This window comes from Poecile atricapillus, chromosome 2 (genome assembly GCF_030490865.1).
Source record: "Poecile atricapillus isolate bPoeAtr1 chromosome 2, bPoeAtr1.hap1, whole genome shotgun sequence".
Taxonomy (NCBI): Eukaryota; Metazoa; Chordata; class Aves; order Passeriformes; family Paridae; genus Poecile; species Poecile atricapillus.
Genome location: NC_081250.1, coordinates 143,754,510 through 143,770,864, shown reverse-complemented (window position 1 = coordinate 143,770,864; position 16,355 = coordinate 143,754,510).

Genomic DNA, 16,355 nt, shown 5'->3' with positions numbered 1-16,355 from the left:
CTGCAGCCTCTCAACCACATTTTTGGGGATGTCTGATGTTTCTTAATGCTGCTGCCACTGCTGACAAGACTAGTCCCAGGGACTCAGTTTAATACTCTATCCCTGGTCCCAGTACAGTGCAAAAAAAGGGCTAGGGGCAGGTATATTTTATTAAATAAGTATTGATTTTATACATGTCTTTTGGGGAGATCTAATCAAAATCAATTTGAGATAGGAGGAATCTTAGTGCCATCAGAATCTTAAAGTACAGTGAGAGCTGGTTGAAAGAATAAAATGGCAAAATTGACATGTCTTCTAAAAATACATAGATTTCAGATTTCTTGGGGTCTTAGGCTCAGGTAGGCTGTAGGATTATGTCCAGGGAGATGGCAGCTAGTTCACTTCAGTGTATTTTACCACTAAGCTGTAGGTGCTGGGTGGCTGCCACCATGCTGAACCCCCTTCATAAATCACTTTGAGACTCTCAAAGAGCAGGTGCCCACTGCAAGATGGAGCATTTCAAGGTTGTGCCCTGCTGCCAGAGCTGCAGGGGCACAAATGACTGCTGGCACATGGTCCTGCCCTGGCATGTCCCCTCAGCTGGGAAAGTACCAGAGCCCACCCGGCTGCCACTGGAATTTGGGGGGTTTTGAGGAGGGTGAGTGGTGCTCAGCTGTCTGGGGAGTAGTGGGACTCCAGGCTTGGGTAAGTCATGGAGGCAAGGAGGGGGACAGAGCTGCATTCTTCTTGGATGAAAGATCAGGGAAAGGGCTCTCACTGATTCTCTGCACATTAGTCAGCACATAGGAACACAAAAACAGCCCAGAGCAAATCTGCTCTGTAGTATTAGGGATTATGACTCAGAGATTTTTTATTCCTCTCCCCGTGACTCATCCGGTGCAGCCTCATGGCCCAGATTCAGAACAACCTTTTTGGGCTCCCTCTGCCCAAAATCCCATTAAATAATTGCCCTTTGCAGTCAGAGGTGAAGAATTCAGGGGATTTTTCCCTTCCTTCCCCACCAAAGCAGGGGCCAGAGGGAGCGAGTGCTGTGGCCCCGGACCACGTGCCTGTGACGATGCTCAGCACTGGCAATGCCAGCACAGCCCCGTGACCAGCTGTCAGCACAGGCACAGCCCAGAAGGGGATAAATGTGATGTTATCTATGGCACAGAGAACAGCTGCCCGCCAAGTGCTTCCCAGGAGGTGCAGGGCTGCAACTTCAGAAAGGTGGCAGTCATTTGCCAGTCACAAGAAGGTAACAAGATTACAAGGAGTATCTGGAAAGGACCCAGTTTAGCTCCTGGGATGGGTTAGAGATTGCTGGGAAGGAATCCAGAAGCAAGATGGTGGGGCTACAGGTGAGGTTTCTGTCTAGGAAAACTACCCTGTGTCTCGTCTGTACTTTCTGCATCACTAATGATGAAAGATTCCTCAGGTAATGAGGCCCCCAAAAGTATCCAGTGCACCCTCCCACCTTACTCACAGTTTTTAGAGGAACAGGATCTGTAGCTGCAGAATAAGGGGAAAAACATTATTTTGCAGAGGATGTAGCCAGGGCAGCTCCATCCGACAGCCATGATCCCCAGCACAGTGTGATCTGGGCTAGGCTGAACCAAGAGAGTTTTGTGGCCCCTTTGTGTTGGGATAATAATAGCAGCAGATGAATTCCACATTTCAAACAAGGGTAAGATATTAAACAGAGCCTCTGTACAGTGATTGGGTGGAATAAGAAAAACAATAAATCCTTATGTTCTTGGACTTGCACAGATTGGCAGGGAAAGCCAGGGAGTGGGGCCTCCTTCCCGCAGCATCACCAGTACCCCAGCACCATCACTGAGTGCTTTGGGGTTCAGCAGCCTGTACAAAGGATGAGGACTACAAAACACAGATACAGAAAAAGCTGAGAGACCTTCATCCAGGTCCACCCCAAAATCACTACATTCCCAGGCTGCCACACACCTGTGAGATCCTTGCTTGCGCTACCCACTCAGACCAGAAAGGCACTCAAGGGGCACTGTAAGGGCACTCAAGCTTGAAATGTCCGGTGAGAAGCACCTCTTACTACCTCTCGCCTCTCACATGAATGAAAGACAGTGAAAAAGCAGCAAAGAAATTGTTCTCCCTTATAGGGCTGTATGGGGAGAAGTTACAAATGCATGAACCCTTTTCTAGGCTCCTACAGGAATGATTTTAAGTCTGAAAACCAGAAATAAAGATCAGTAAAGGCAGGAAGAAGCAGCAAGAAGAGGTGGAATCTCTTACCTAGATTTTTTTTTTTTTTGCTTAAGGCTATTTCTGTTCTGTTTGCTCTAGAGGAAAGCACTGACTCCTAGTGTGGTTTTCAACCTTTCTACAAACCCCTTCAAAGCTGAGCTTCTTACCTCCCAACCTAGCCTGAAGGTACCTCGCATTCCTCCTGTCCACCTCACCTCTCAGGACCACTCTGCATGAGGCAGACATACAGTTTCAGCCAAAAGACTAAGTATCAACAATTGAGATTCCATTTAAATACCCTCTTTAAAAAATAGCTTTTAGATTAATAACTGAAGACACCTACCTTTGAAGACTGAATTTACTATGTGGAGGTCAACCCAAGCTTCACCAACAGATGTTGGTGTCCTGTGGGACCGTAAGTAAGATAAAAGCTACATTTTCATGTTTAAAATCACACCCTGTAAACAGTATTTCTGCTGTGTGCAAAGGATCTAGTAAAACTAATTGGTGCAAAGGGACTTCCATATTCTGCAGAGGGAGATCTACCCTGAGACAGCCACATTATCTGTGAACAATGCCTCATTTTGCAATAAACCCCAGCTAAAACACTGTATCATATCGTGGGGAGATAAGCCGAACTAATGCCAGGGTTGTTCATGCTTCCAGTTATCTTTGACAATAATATAAAGAACACAACTATGAATAACATTTGCTAGAAAGTGCTCTTAAATGTACTTAAGAGTTTCTAAACCTTATTTCCTTATCCAGATTATTACATCCCTTATGTAAACCCTGGTGACACTGAAAATTAAGTCACTTGTCTAGAATAAAAGTCACCTCACCCTTATGCAACCACGAGTCACCTTTATCAAGGAGGAAGGCAGCAGGAGGTACTTAAAGAAGGACAAGCATTGGCTCCAAAATGACAAGCAAGAGCTGGGAGAAGACAGGCAGCAAGTGACAAAAGGAGGAGAGAAGATATTTACAGTTGTGAATCACACATTTCCCCAGACATCTTTCCATTAATGATGAATATCATAATTTCCTTAAATAATGCAAGGAAAATTAGTTTAATCATTTAAAGGCATCATCAATAATAAATTTGTCAGCTCCAGATGCTAACCTCCCCATTCCTCCATCCCCAGGGACTGTTTTAGGGAAAACAGTAAGCTTGCTGTCACATTTTAATTTTGGAAAGATGCTTCAGTATCAGAGTCAGGAGAATGAAGTACCCAGGACTGAGGACTGCCAATCTGAGCCTCTGCTCAGCAAAAGCTCTTTGCACCACGGCTGCCACTCCTGTGTGATAAAGCAGCATTCAAAGTGCTGTTCTTGTTTGCTCAGGTGAAGTGCTTGCAGCAGAGGCATGCACCGAGATAGCTGGGGGCAGATAAGAGGAGAGCCTTTCCTGCCTGCCAGGAGAAGGTCCCACCAAGGACCTGCAAGGACAAGGAAGAGGCTGCTCTGGGAGCAGAACATCCATCACATGCAGCACAGCAGGTGCAAGGGTGATGCCACACCTGAGTGTACCCAGCTGCTACATCAGCACCAGCACCAGCATCTGGATGAGAAGGAGAAGCAGAAAGTGATGCATGGCCACTTTTCAGTACCAGGCTGCTCAGGAATGAAGAGCAAAAGAAGATTTAAGAGCTTTGAGCTCCACGGCTGCAATGCTGCTGACAAAACCCACCATGCACCCAGGAGCATCCTCTACAACACAGGAAAATCCAGAGAGATTTCCCTGCTCACCTTGACCTGGGTACTGTCTCCTCTGAGCCATCTGCCACCTCATCAACACACAAGTCACACCTTCCCTGAGGTGCGGACTCTGTTGCTCTGCTACGGCAAAATCATTATCCCAGGGGCTGCTGCTGCCATGGCAACCCCAGCCACTGAAAACAAAGGTTATGAATTGGTTGTGCAGGACTGGTGGGAGGAACTGGGACCATTTGGGGATGTCCTACCCACAGCATGGGAACGAAGGGAAAGGAAAAAGGGTCAAAACGCAAAATCATGGGAACAATATGTTTCCAAAATGCATGTTTTCCAGAAAAGCCTTTTGCCTGCAAAAAGAGGGATGCAGGAAGCAGGAGAATAAAGCTGCATAAAACTGGCATAGTTTTGACTTCCAAAACCATATTATGACAACCTCAAAATGAAAGCAGGGTGACCACCAGCAGAGACAGAAACCCAAATGCCCAGAGCAACCACCAGCACGTGATTCAGTGTCTCAGAGCAAGGAAACCCAGCCTGCTGCCTCTGCCAAATTTCTAACAGGGGCTGGGGTGGGGCAAGAGGTTTGTGCCACTAGACCATGAATTCTATTGTTTCAACTTTTCTCTCTTCCCTTGGATTCAGAATCTGCACTATTTTAAGCAACTATGCTAAAAAAAATACCCAGAATGTAATGCCTGTTTGCACTGCCCATAAAAATCTTTTCCACTGGAACAAAGATTTAAACCTCTGACTCAAAATGACTTTACAATGGGGGGCTGATTATCAAGAGGGCCAGAATATCCTCTTATTAGAAAAACGTTCACTGGGTTTCCTGAACTTTACATGGTGGTATTAACTCAGTGACTTGTTTGGCTGGACGCAGGTAATACCAGCTGTCTCTGACACAGGAAAAACAGCTATGTATTTTCTAATACAAAAAAAAGAGCTTATGGTGTGTGTGTGTGAATGTGTGGCATGTGTATCCATATGTGCACATACATGTATGGACACACGTGTCCTTCTGATCATTGTCAAAAAACATACAGGAAAGAAAAACACAAAATCACAACAAACAAAGGATGAGAAGGATCAAAGGATGTACTCCACCTGCTTGTCTCAAGTAAAACAAACCTAATTAAGGCACTTTAAAAAAATTATTATTTGTTTATTACAGTAGCAAGCATCATGGGGGAAGATTCAAACCCTATTCGTACAAGTCCAATGCGAACACTTAAAGCAGTCTGGAAGAGATTCCTCTGGCTTGTCAGACTGACATAAAAGTACCCCCTATTCATTTTAACCAAAACCTTTTTTTTAGAGACTTGTCTCTATTGGTACAATATTTACTTGCAGACAGATTAAGTTACAAAAAGGGAGGGTACCTAGGCTGGGCAGCACACGGGCAGGAGCCCATCCACAGATCAGTTGTCTGGAGATGCCTGTCCTGCCACCATCCTTAGGAAGCATCTCACAAGCCCTGTTGTTTGGTTTTTTTGGGCTAGGTCAGTTCCAACAGCCCTGATCCTGGGCCTGCCTTTGGGGTGAGCTCTACCCCAAAGCTCTGCACCAATGATGGCCAATGGCAACTGCATGTGCCCTGCGCCACCTCTCAACCTGCTCTGCAGCGGCTGCCCTGAAAAACTCTGCCCTTGCTGACCAAGCACAGCAGGGAAAGCACGTGTAAAATACTCTGCTTGCTGTTAGGCAGTGGGACAGATTAGATTTTAAGGCAACAAATCACTACCTACGAGCCTAAAACTTGCCTTTATACACATCAGAGCAGACTGTTGTAACAGAGACATCTTTCTCCATCCCACTGACCTGGATCTGAACCAGAACCCATGAAGGAGAAGTTCTGGAAGGGTTCCTAGGCTATTTTTTAGGTTTCAGAGACAACAGATAGTCAGAGTTTGGCCTCCTGGCAAGCAAAGAAATCATATCCAACAATTGCATCCAAATTAAAGAAGGAAAAAAAATTACCCCAGGGAGCCTAGTGTAGCGTAATAAAACTCTTTATTTACAAATTTTTGGCTGTTCTTTCATCACCAGAATTTACGGGAAAAACTCAAAAGCAATAATCATTTTACAAACATGTTTTCCTCTGCACAGTTCCTGCACCCAACTTTACAGGGAGAACATCAACAGGAAGACAGGGGTCCACTGCTGCCCCAGGAAGCTGCAGTGTGCACTCCTCCTGCCTTGTCAAAACCCCACCTCTCAATTTATATACTCTGCAATGATTATTTTGCTAATCACAGGCTGCTCTGTGCTTCTCAACATGCATTATTATTATTATTATTATTATTATTATTATTATTATTATTATTATTATTATTACTATTAGAGCTGGCTCAGCTGTAAATGTGCTCACTTTCCAAACACATAGCACTGGGCTGGAGAAGAGGGGTGGGGGGTTAATCCTTTACTGGATACAGCTTAAGGCAGCAAATGGTATTCTGGCCTGTAATTTCTTTAAACAGGAAAAATAACATCTTTCAGGAGATTTTCCATTTTGAGTTAGCACAGAATCACCACAAAAAGAAAAAAAACTACTGGGTAAGGCAACATAACACATACTATGGCCTTCTTTCAACTCATCAGCTATATTTATCTCTGAACTGCAGCACAGAGGCATATTTCACTTAGAAAAACTTTAAGCTGCTTAAAAGAGACACTGAAGTAGCAAAGGCCACACACTTAGATACTGGAGGGGAAAAAAGGAAAGATTTATTTGTTCAGATGCTGTAAACTAACTGGAATCTGCCACCTACAACTCATCACCAAGCCCTCTGGTGAGTAGGCATGACTCAGGCACAAGCCAACATGAGCTTGAAATGTTTTGGTAGAAAACTGCTCATATGACTGAGCTACGTTTTAGCCATCTATTTCACTTTCACCCACAGTTTGTTTTGTTTTATTCTGTTTTGTTTTGAAGCCCCTGCCTTTGACCAGGGCCAGAGACAGGATGCTGGCTAAGAACAACATGAGCATCCCAGCCCAGTATGGCAAGTCTACCCCACCTGAGTGAACCCAAAAATTTAGGACCAGCAGCATTGCAATCCTCAGCACTGAATCTGAGAGGACCTGCACAGTGACAGCTCGGCATTAGGCACACCTGGCTGTAGAAACAAATTTTATGAGCTGTCTGCCAGGTTACCTCAGCCAGGATCTGCTCCTTATGCTTTCCAAGGCAAGGTCCTTGGCATCCCCCACCATCACTCAGTGTCCCACCCTGAGGCTGCAGCTATTAGAGAAGTTCAGGTGCCACCACTGTCTTCAGTGGATTGACAGAACCAAACTCATGAAGAGATAAACAGCCCATACCTGAGCCAAACTAAACTAGGGAAAAAAAAACCCAAAAACCCAACAAAACAAAAACATTTGGGCAAGCAAGGGAAATGGGATTGGGCTTGAGTGTCTTGAAAACAGCACATCACCTTACCATTTCTCACTAAATGATCCTTGGGTGCAAGAGGCATCAGCAGGATCAGGTTATAAACATGGCCTGAAATAGCCCCTCATCCAAGAGGGCTGAGGGGTGGGGGTGAGAGGCACAGGACACTAGCACGACTTGTGAAAGTCTGCACTGCAGAGGGGAAAAAAAAGGAAAATAAAATGAAGTGTCATCCTGGATGAAACCGGACACTGAGTGTTCACATTTCACATAAGCCTCACGTATTATCATCAGCCACATGCAGGGAACAGTCTGGAGTATGATTTCTGTTTATTCACCTTGATGACATCCCTTGAAATTTTCTGCTCAGGTTACATCTTTCCAAGAAACAAAAAAAGCCTCTTTCCATCTATTGGAAGGAAAGTCCCTGCACAGGTCTGTGTGCCTAAACCACGCTCAGCAGAGCTCACCCGACCTGACCCCAGGGAGTGCTGGCTGGGGACATTCAGGAATTGCCATGCACAGAAAATAACCAATGCCACAAACTGGGGCTTAGAAGCATCGGCTTTTCAGCATGGGAAATGCAGTGCTGGGTTCTGGGATTTTTGGGGGGGAAAGAAAAAACCAAAACAGCTGTGCAAGCAAAGTCACCCCATCCAATGCGCTTGCTGCAAGGCTGATGCAGCTGAGAATAAAATGTCTGCTGTCAAGCGATATTGAGCATGTTCTGCAGATCACCAACATCAAAGCCTTTCCCATTTCAGATCTCTCTGTTCCTATAATTGAAAGCAGTTGAAATGCTGTTTTACTGTCTTCAAATCAAGCCCTAAAAGAGTCAGCTTGGCAGCACTCACTGCTTGCACAGACCCGGGCAGTGCTGCACAGGACGTGTCCCCAGCTCCTGCTCCCGATACTGCCTGCTTACTCATCCTGGGTGGCATCTTCTTACAGGGATGGGATTGCTCAAATTGAGCCACCACCAATGCACACACAAACCCACCAGCTCAACTCCTCCCACAGCCAAAAGTTCTGCCATCAGGGTATGGCAGCCCTCACAGAACCACCACAAACCAGGGCCTCAGTCCCTTGCATGGCAGAAACACAGCTGAAAACAGGTGGAAAAGCCCTGGGCTTGCAGCACAACAGAAAAAGCTACTAAAATTAGTGGCAGAAAGATAAGAGGTAACAGAAGGAATGCAGAGTCTGGGCTTGGAGTGCAGACAGCACCCAGCAAGGAAGGAAACCACTGATCCCAAGGTGCACGGGATAACTGTGGCTATTAACCTCAATTTTATTGCTAACCATCAGATCTGAGAAATATCTCAGCCACTCAGGTGCAATCTAGAGAAGGCAAGGGAAAACAAAACAAAACATTCAGGCTGAAGAATAATTTAGAAAGAAGGGAAATGAGAGCAGCTCCAACTCTCTTATTCCTTTTTTCCAAGAATTAAGGGCACAGCTGTCATCATTCTCAGGTCACCAACTCTTGAGGTGCGCTGAGAGGTTAACAGGGCGCTTGGCCAACTTGCCCTGGTGAGAGAAAGGAGAAGTCATGCAAAACAGAAATTATAAACCAACCCAGAGGAGAAATATGTAGACAAGAAGGTAAAGAATGAAAAGCCAGAACAGAAAATAAAGGGGAAAGAAGGCAAGGAAAAAAAGGGAAATAGGCCTATGAAAAATACCATAGGCATAACACTCAAACACAAAGTGGAACAGAAACAAAGAAGCAGAGAAAAACCAGGAGGAAGAAGCAAAGTTAGAGATACACAGGCAAGTATGCTATGCTTTCACATGTATGTTGGTATATAAATAAAATTAATGTTACTTGTATGTAGATATATTCATACAAACACAAGTAGTAAAACTGTGCCTTGCTTATCTACATTGCCCTGGACAAAAGCAAATTCTGTCCTGTGAGTGTGGTGAGACACTGGCACTTCTTGCCCAGCAAAACTGTGGACTCCCTATTCCTGGAAGGGTTCAAGGTCACAAAGGATGGGGCTTCAAGCAACCTGCCCTAGTGGAAGATCCCTTCCAACCCAAACCACTTTACAGTTTCTGTGATTCTATATCTTCACCACCAGCCAGGCCAGCACTGACAGTTTTCACTGGCATGGAAATGCTTTCTTGTACCAAGCAGGCTGCAAGTTTTACTGCTATTCAGGGCTGAAACAACACAGGAGCTATTGAAGAAAATTCACTCTACAGCAGTGTGCTTATGGTCATCGTGTGCACAAACAGCCACAGATGCCTAGGAGGAATATCAGCACTGTTAGTTATTGGCATTACATACAGCACCACCAAGAGCTTGAGATACCAAACGTGTCTGTGCTAGATGTTATGCAAAAATAGACCAGAAAGGTCAGACCCTGTCCCAGAGACCCAATGACCTAGGGTAAAACCCAGATATAGATAGAAAGCAGAAACAAATAAGGCAGGCTGACCAGAATGGAGCCATGCCAAAGGAGACACTGTCAACTCACCATACATGGCAATCCTGGATGGGCACATCTAAGAATCCTGCTTTAGACAGGAAGCTGGAAACGGGTCAACCACAACACAGCAGGAGCAAAGAGCCAGCTACTCCCTGTTCTCTGAACTCCTGCTTAAACCACTAATGGATAATGTGAAAAGATCCCCCATTACTGAACCTATAACCAGAACCCCACATCAGAACCACCACATCCATCAATCCACATAAAACCAACCCCTAACTAAAGTGGCCACAATGTCCATCCTGATCTTGATTTCAAGATTCCTCTTCTAACTGCTGGTTTGTTTAAGTATCACATTTTGAGACATACAGAACAGATGGGGACCAAGAGTCCAACACTAATTAACTTGGAATCTGTGAGAACTCCACTGATTATAAATGAGGCAACATAGTTTAAAAAAAAGAGTTTAACATGTAACACATCTGCTAGATAATAGAGTTTGCTCAGACCTGTTAATGCAACAAGGTGCTACAAACCAATCTTGTGATTGCAGAAAATTTCTAATAATTAACCTTAGTTTGTAATGGGTGAAGAAAGGGAGAGCAGAGCTAAGGACATCTGGGCCCTTACCTTAATCTTGCAATTTCCTACCTTTTTTTAATATTCCTAAAAGTATCAAATCATTGGGGGTAATTGGACCTGCAGCAAAAGGCATTTTGCTCAATGCTGTTTAAACACTGCAGCCATCAACATATTATCTTTTGGGTACTGTATTAGTTGATGAACTAACATCTGATACATGTTCTTTTTCTTCCTTCCTCCAACTCAGCAGTGGAGGGTCTTGTTCTGCCTCTGAGCTCCTTAACTGTCTTTAATAAACATACAAAACACTGCTATATATTTAGGAAAAGGACCTTCAGTTGAACATAACTTGGAGCAGAATATTATGAGGTTTGTGGCGATCCTTATCTTTTGAGGTTGCACAATTCATGCAAAACTGGACCTTCAGAGAGCAGAGCTTCCTTTCCTTGCAGAAAGTTCCTATGGCCTTTGGCACAAAGTTTTAAGCAATCTTCCTTCTACCTAAGGCAATTCAGGGAGCACACTGACAAGAGAACAAAAGACCTCAAAACTTTATCTGTATTTCCAACAGAAGCCAAAAAAAGAAAGGCACACAGCCGAGATGGGCTGCAGCTTCCTGGATGGGCTGGTGCTCCCTTCACTTGAAGGCTTCCTACACAAGTATGTCACTGCTGTTGTCAAGCCAAGACACAACAAATGTCAAGGACAAGACCAGGACTCTTCCCATGAAGAGGTGCTAGACCTGCTAAACAGCCAGAGAGGAGAGAAACAGCAGCACAAGAAAATTTATCACCAGGAGAAAGTCAAGAGCACTCTCCCACTAAACAGACCCACAGACAGCAGGGCAGCAGCAGGCGCCTCCCCCTTCCCCAGGGCACTGCTGGAGCTCAGAGAGCTGCTCCTTGTCAATGACCCAGCAGCACTCAGGAATTTGGCTCCCTGGCAACAGCTGGGTACAAAAAAAGTTTAAACAGATCATCTTCACACTGTGGCCACCTGGGCCTGGGCTGCCCAACCAGGTCACCTACTGCAAGACAGTGTTTCACTCCATGTGCCAAGACTGGTGGGAGGAGGCAAACTCATCATTTTTCCTGTTATACCAGCCACTTCAAAGAAACAACACTTGACTTCAAGCTCCTTCTTCTGATGTCATTGTGCCCTGCCACTGTGGAAGGATGTCAGGAGCCTCTGTACAGAACTGCTCTGCTGGCCAAGCCTCCAGTGAAACTGCAGCCGCAGGACTCCAGCCTTAATGCCTGGCAGCTTCTAATGGGCGTCGAAATCCCTGAGTATCTTTAAATAAAATATTAATGTTATAAGTAGTATTTCATGGGTCTACTGGCTTTGTCACAGTTCAGGGAAGCCTTAAAGAGATTTAGCCCTGATTTTAAAGAGTGCATGGATCCCACGTCAGCCCATCCCTGATGGTATCCCCATACCTTCACAACCTGAGCTTTCTTTCTGCTGCCACAGTGGAGACAACATTTTTACCTGCTCAGCATCCAGATTTGCTAAGCAGAACAAGATACAGGTATTTATCACCATGAATCTTAGCACTCCTAATATTATTACAGGAAGGTGAAATGCATTATCAAGAACAACTGTAAACTCCCCTAATCTGAGTGGATCAGGACAAGTGACTGAAGGTTGTTGGATCCCTGCCATCCATTCCCCTACCATACTGCTATGATTCATGAGGTGGTGTTAATTAACAGAGGGATGTATAGAATTTAAATCCTATTTATTGTAATTTGTCTCACAAAAGTACCCAAGAAAAATAATCACTAAAAGTTATTTAAAATATCCTGCAAAATAAGGCATTTGGTAGAAATCACTCAGGTCATCAGGATTTATAAGGAAGGCAAGGATAGTGGGTAGCCACAGAAGGATATAGGCTGAACACCCAGAAAATAGAATGTGCCTTATGCTAATGGCAACAACTTGAGCTCTGATGTCCTGGGGTGACTTTATGATACTGGTATCCCCAATCGTCTGGTTTATGTTATATATTAAGCTCTGTACCTTTAAGACTGGCTCTGAGAGCAAAAGAGGGGGAAAAAGAAGCCGCAGTTTGTGTTAAAGAAAATATAACTCCCACACATCTCGCTCCTGGACTGTGTTGTCTGCAGCACAGACAGACGGCGGGACAGAGCTTCTCCCTGGCTTTTAGTTAGTTTTAGCTAGCTGAGGCAGAAGAATTCCCCGGACCTTTGGTTTTTTTTTCCTTTTTCTTGGATCTGTGCAAGCCTGCTCTGGACTGAACACCCAGCTAAACCCCGGGAGCCCACGCCTGTGGCCCACCAGGGCCTGGGCCTCGGCACTTTTCCAGCGCTGGAGGGACTGATAAGAAACTGAGCAAGCCGAGCTACACACCACATGAAAAGGACTTTTCTTCCTAGATTTGCCATCCCATCGAACAGCAAGAGGTTTTATTATTTAATATTATTCAATTTTCTGTTAAATAAACAGCTTTTTCCACTTCTCTCCAAAGAAATTTTTTCCCTTTCCCGGACCGGTTGGTGGGGAGGGGCATTTCCCTGGGGAAATCCCCATCCAGAGTTTTCCTCCCTAATTTGCCCTAAACTAAGACATCTGAACAGGCTACACCCTATCTGAAAGATAGTTACACCCAAACTAGCACCTACTACCTGTAGACTGTACTTGATACATTTATCCTTAAAATTATAATTACAAAATCACTGCGAATTTCCCTTCCTTTTTCTTCCTCCATAGGAAGGATGGCCATTGACTGTGCTATGAAATATGAAAAGCCAGTACTCACTCTTATCTGTCACAGTAAAATAGGAGCTAGGAAAGGTCTTATTTCCAAACCTTCAACATTTGCACTTGAAACATGCAGCTGCTTTGGAAGAAGTTTTCAAAAGCTTTTTTTCTGTCTAGCTGTGTTAGTTGCAGCCACCAGACCTCCCCCTTAAAGAGCACCTACACAAGTCATCACTGACATTTCTGACCATGTCAAGCACAGGAGCTCAACTATTTCTATGAGGCTCTGAGGTCCACCTGATATTCATATGCTGTGAACAACCATATAAATGAGAGTGGCTTCCCCCACACATTTGCAAGTGAAAGAGTTAAGCAGAAGAGTAGAAGCTGAGGAGAGAAAAATGGCTTGTTGAGCCACCAAACTTTCCCCACAGCTGATCATTGGGAGCCCCATTACCTTTTCAAGATGCTTGTAACAAGCAGAACTTGTGGGTCTTCATGCTAACAGCCCAAGGAAAACTTTTCAAGACAAATTTCCCTTCTGAACCTGTTTATTTAATCATATTTATTTACTCTCCTTGTGTAGTCAGGAAAGCTGGACCTCCTTCCATCTTTTTCCACAAATGGAGACCTGAAGCTCAGCTTTTTAGTTTTGCCTCAGTTACCAAAAAAACAGAGACATGCTGGTGGGAAGAACCCTCTGGGGTCTGCAGTCCAACTGCCCAGCTCATAAACAAGGCTGATTATTTTCCTCTGTAACACCAAACACATGTACATTTTTGATAGCATTTTTATATAATCTAACATCAGCCTTTTTAACAGTTAAGAAATGTGCCAAGCTTTGCTCACTCCCAAAAGCTAACTAAGAAGAACCAAAACCAGATATGAGATACCTGTAAATCCACGGATTCAGCAATTCAAACTGCAATCATCATCTAAAACCCCTGAGCAGAATCCCAGTTGCCTGTGCCACACCATGAAGCTCTTTACTCCCCCAGGAGAACTTCTGTGAAAATGTATTTCAGACCTTCCTACACTTATGAAGGAGGATCAAAACTAAACTAGTAGTAGTAGTAGTAGTAGTAGTAGTAGTAGTAGTAATAGTAGTATTTAAATAGGGCTGGAAAGATTGCTAAATATTTCCACAAGGATGTATGGTGTCTTTCTGCTCTGTGTGTTAAATTACAGGCCACAGCACTGATAGCTGTAACTACCTATTTACAGCCCCAGCTGAAGCATAAAGGGGTTTTGGTACATCACTTCCAGAGACTACTATAGCATGACTACATGATTGTACAATAAACATTATGTTTACAACACAGCTTATAAAATAATAATGATAGTTACACTGATGAGGATAATAATAGTAATACCAAACATCAATATTAGCAAACAGGGACTCGTGCTTTATCCATTCAGGAAGATGTCAAGGGTTCAAGCACAGTCTGGGCTTTTGTGATTTCTCCACATCCCACAGGCTCAGCCAGGAGCCCAGGACTGCTGTTCCCACCACGTGAACGAGCACACACAACACCACACGAACACCCACGCTGCACCATGGGCAGGGACAGCGATACCTGATCCAACACTAACACTTTTCAGCAGCTCTCTGAAAGACATCTAGGAAAAGCCACTTTTCCTAAACCTGCAGAGGCTGTGAGAGTCTCCAGCCTCCTGCACCACATGTCCTCTGCAAAGCAAGCATGCCCCATCCACTTGTGCATTCAGGGCTCACTCCCAGCCTGGGCAGGGAATTGTGCAAAGCAATGCAATGTATTTTCTTTTGGCTTGGATTTTGCTCAGCCAATATTTTCAGGATGAGATGGTTGCAGTATGATCAAATCTGGGCCTCAAAATACAAAGTGCTAATCAAGAGTTGCAGGGTGATGCTTTTTTTAAAAAATAATGCTCTTAAATGGAATTTTTCTTCTCCTTTTTAAGTTGCTGGCAACAGCTCCCCAACACCAGCTGACATCTATACAGGACCTCACAGGATGCCACTCCTCCAGCATTGGTGAAAAGATCCCAAGTTTTTTGTTCCCCTGATAGGGAGGAATAAATGAGGCTAAGAACCTCTTAAATCCAGTTGTTGGGAATTCAGGGAAGGAGCAAAATTGCCTGAGACAACAGGCATGTAGCATTTAAGCAGGCAGCACATAACCTGTCTCATGCCTGCTTGGGAATGACTTCAAACCCGTAGGATTCACTATCTTACAGAAATATCCTGAACCAGAACTTACAGTGGTACTAATGTGATGGCTTCTACCAGTTCCAAGCGAAGAATCAGGATGCTGCATCCACACCAAAGGTGTTAGTGGGCTGACACAACCCTTAAGGAGCCCCATTCCAGCAGTAAGGCTAAAGCACAGATGAGGCAGCCAACCAGCAGGCACTCACAGAAGCCAGGCAGCATGGAACAGCCACTCTGAGAAAGCCAGGGAGAAGCAGACCAGCTTCCAGCTGGACAAAGGGAAGATGATGACAATGAGTGGTTAGGAAACCTGAGTTTTCCACCTTAAAATCCATGCACTGGACCCCTTCAAAGTCTGGGGACTCCCAACACAACCTGCATTGTGCTGAGAGTCTCTACAAGCTGCTTACAAAACTACATGATGGGATGTGGTCTTGCCACTCAGCTCTGTTCTGTACCGGCCTCTAAGGATACAGCCTACAGCTCTGGGTACTGCTCTTGCAGTAGGAGCCTCCTCTCCCCAAAACAGGAGAGATTTTCAGGCTTTCTTTAGACTTCTCTACCATTCATTCTGACCTCTAGAAGAGGAGCCGAGTACTGTGCCTGGAAAAGCCCCCAGCCTATAGATGACAACCCCAGTGATGTAAACCTCTCTCGTTGAAAGTTCCCAAAATCCTGCAGCTCTTGGCCAGGTACATGATCTGGCACTGGGTATTCCTGACTGAGACAACAAAAGAGGTGACAAAAGGCTGATTTCCAAAATGTCTTGGGTTGCAATGCAAGATATAACCAAAAGTATGTGTTCTATTACCATCTGTTAAAACCTGGTGGGGCAGACCCATCCTCCCTCCGGGGGGATATATTCTGCTAATTGCCATTGAGTCTTACTTCATAACTGATAAAATTACATCATCCCATTGTGAGATGCTCCACCCAGGGGGAGGAGCCAAGCATTCCCACCTGGATATAATCTGAGACTTGGAGCACTGCAGGCAGCCTTTCTCCACTGGATTCCCAGAGGAACACCAGACCCATCTACACTACCACTGGACCTTCAGAGGAAAACTACACCCTTCTACAGGATCATTGCTTCAAGAGAACCACATCTGTCACT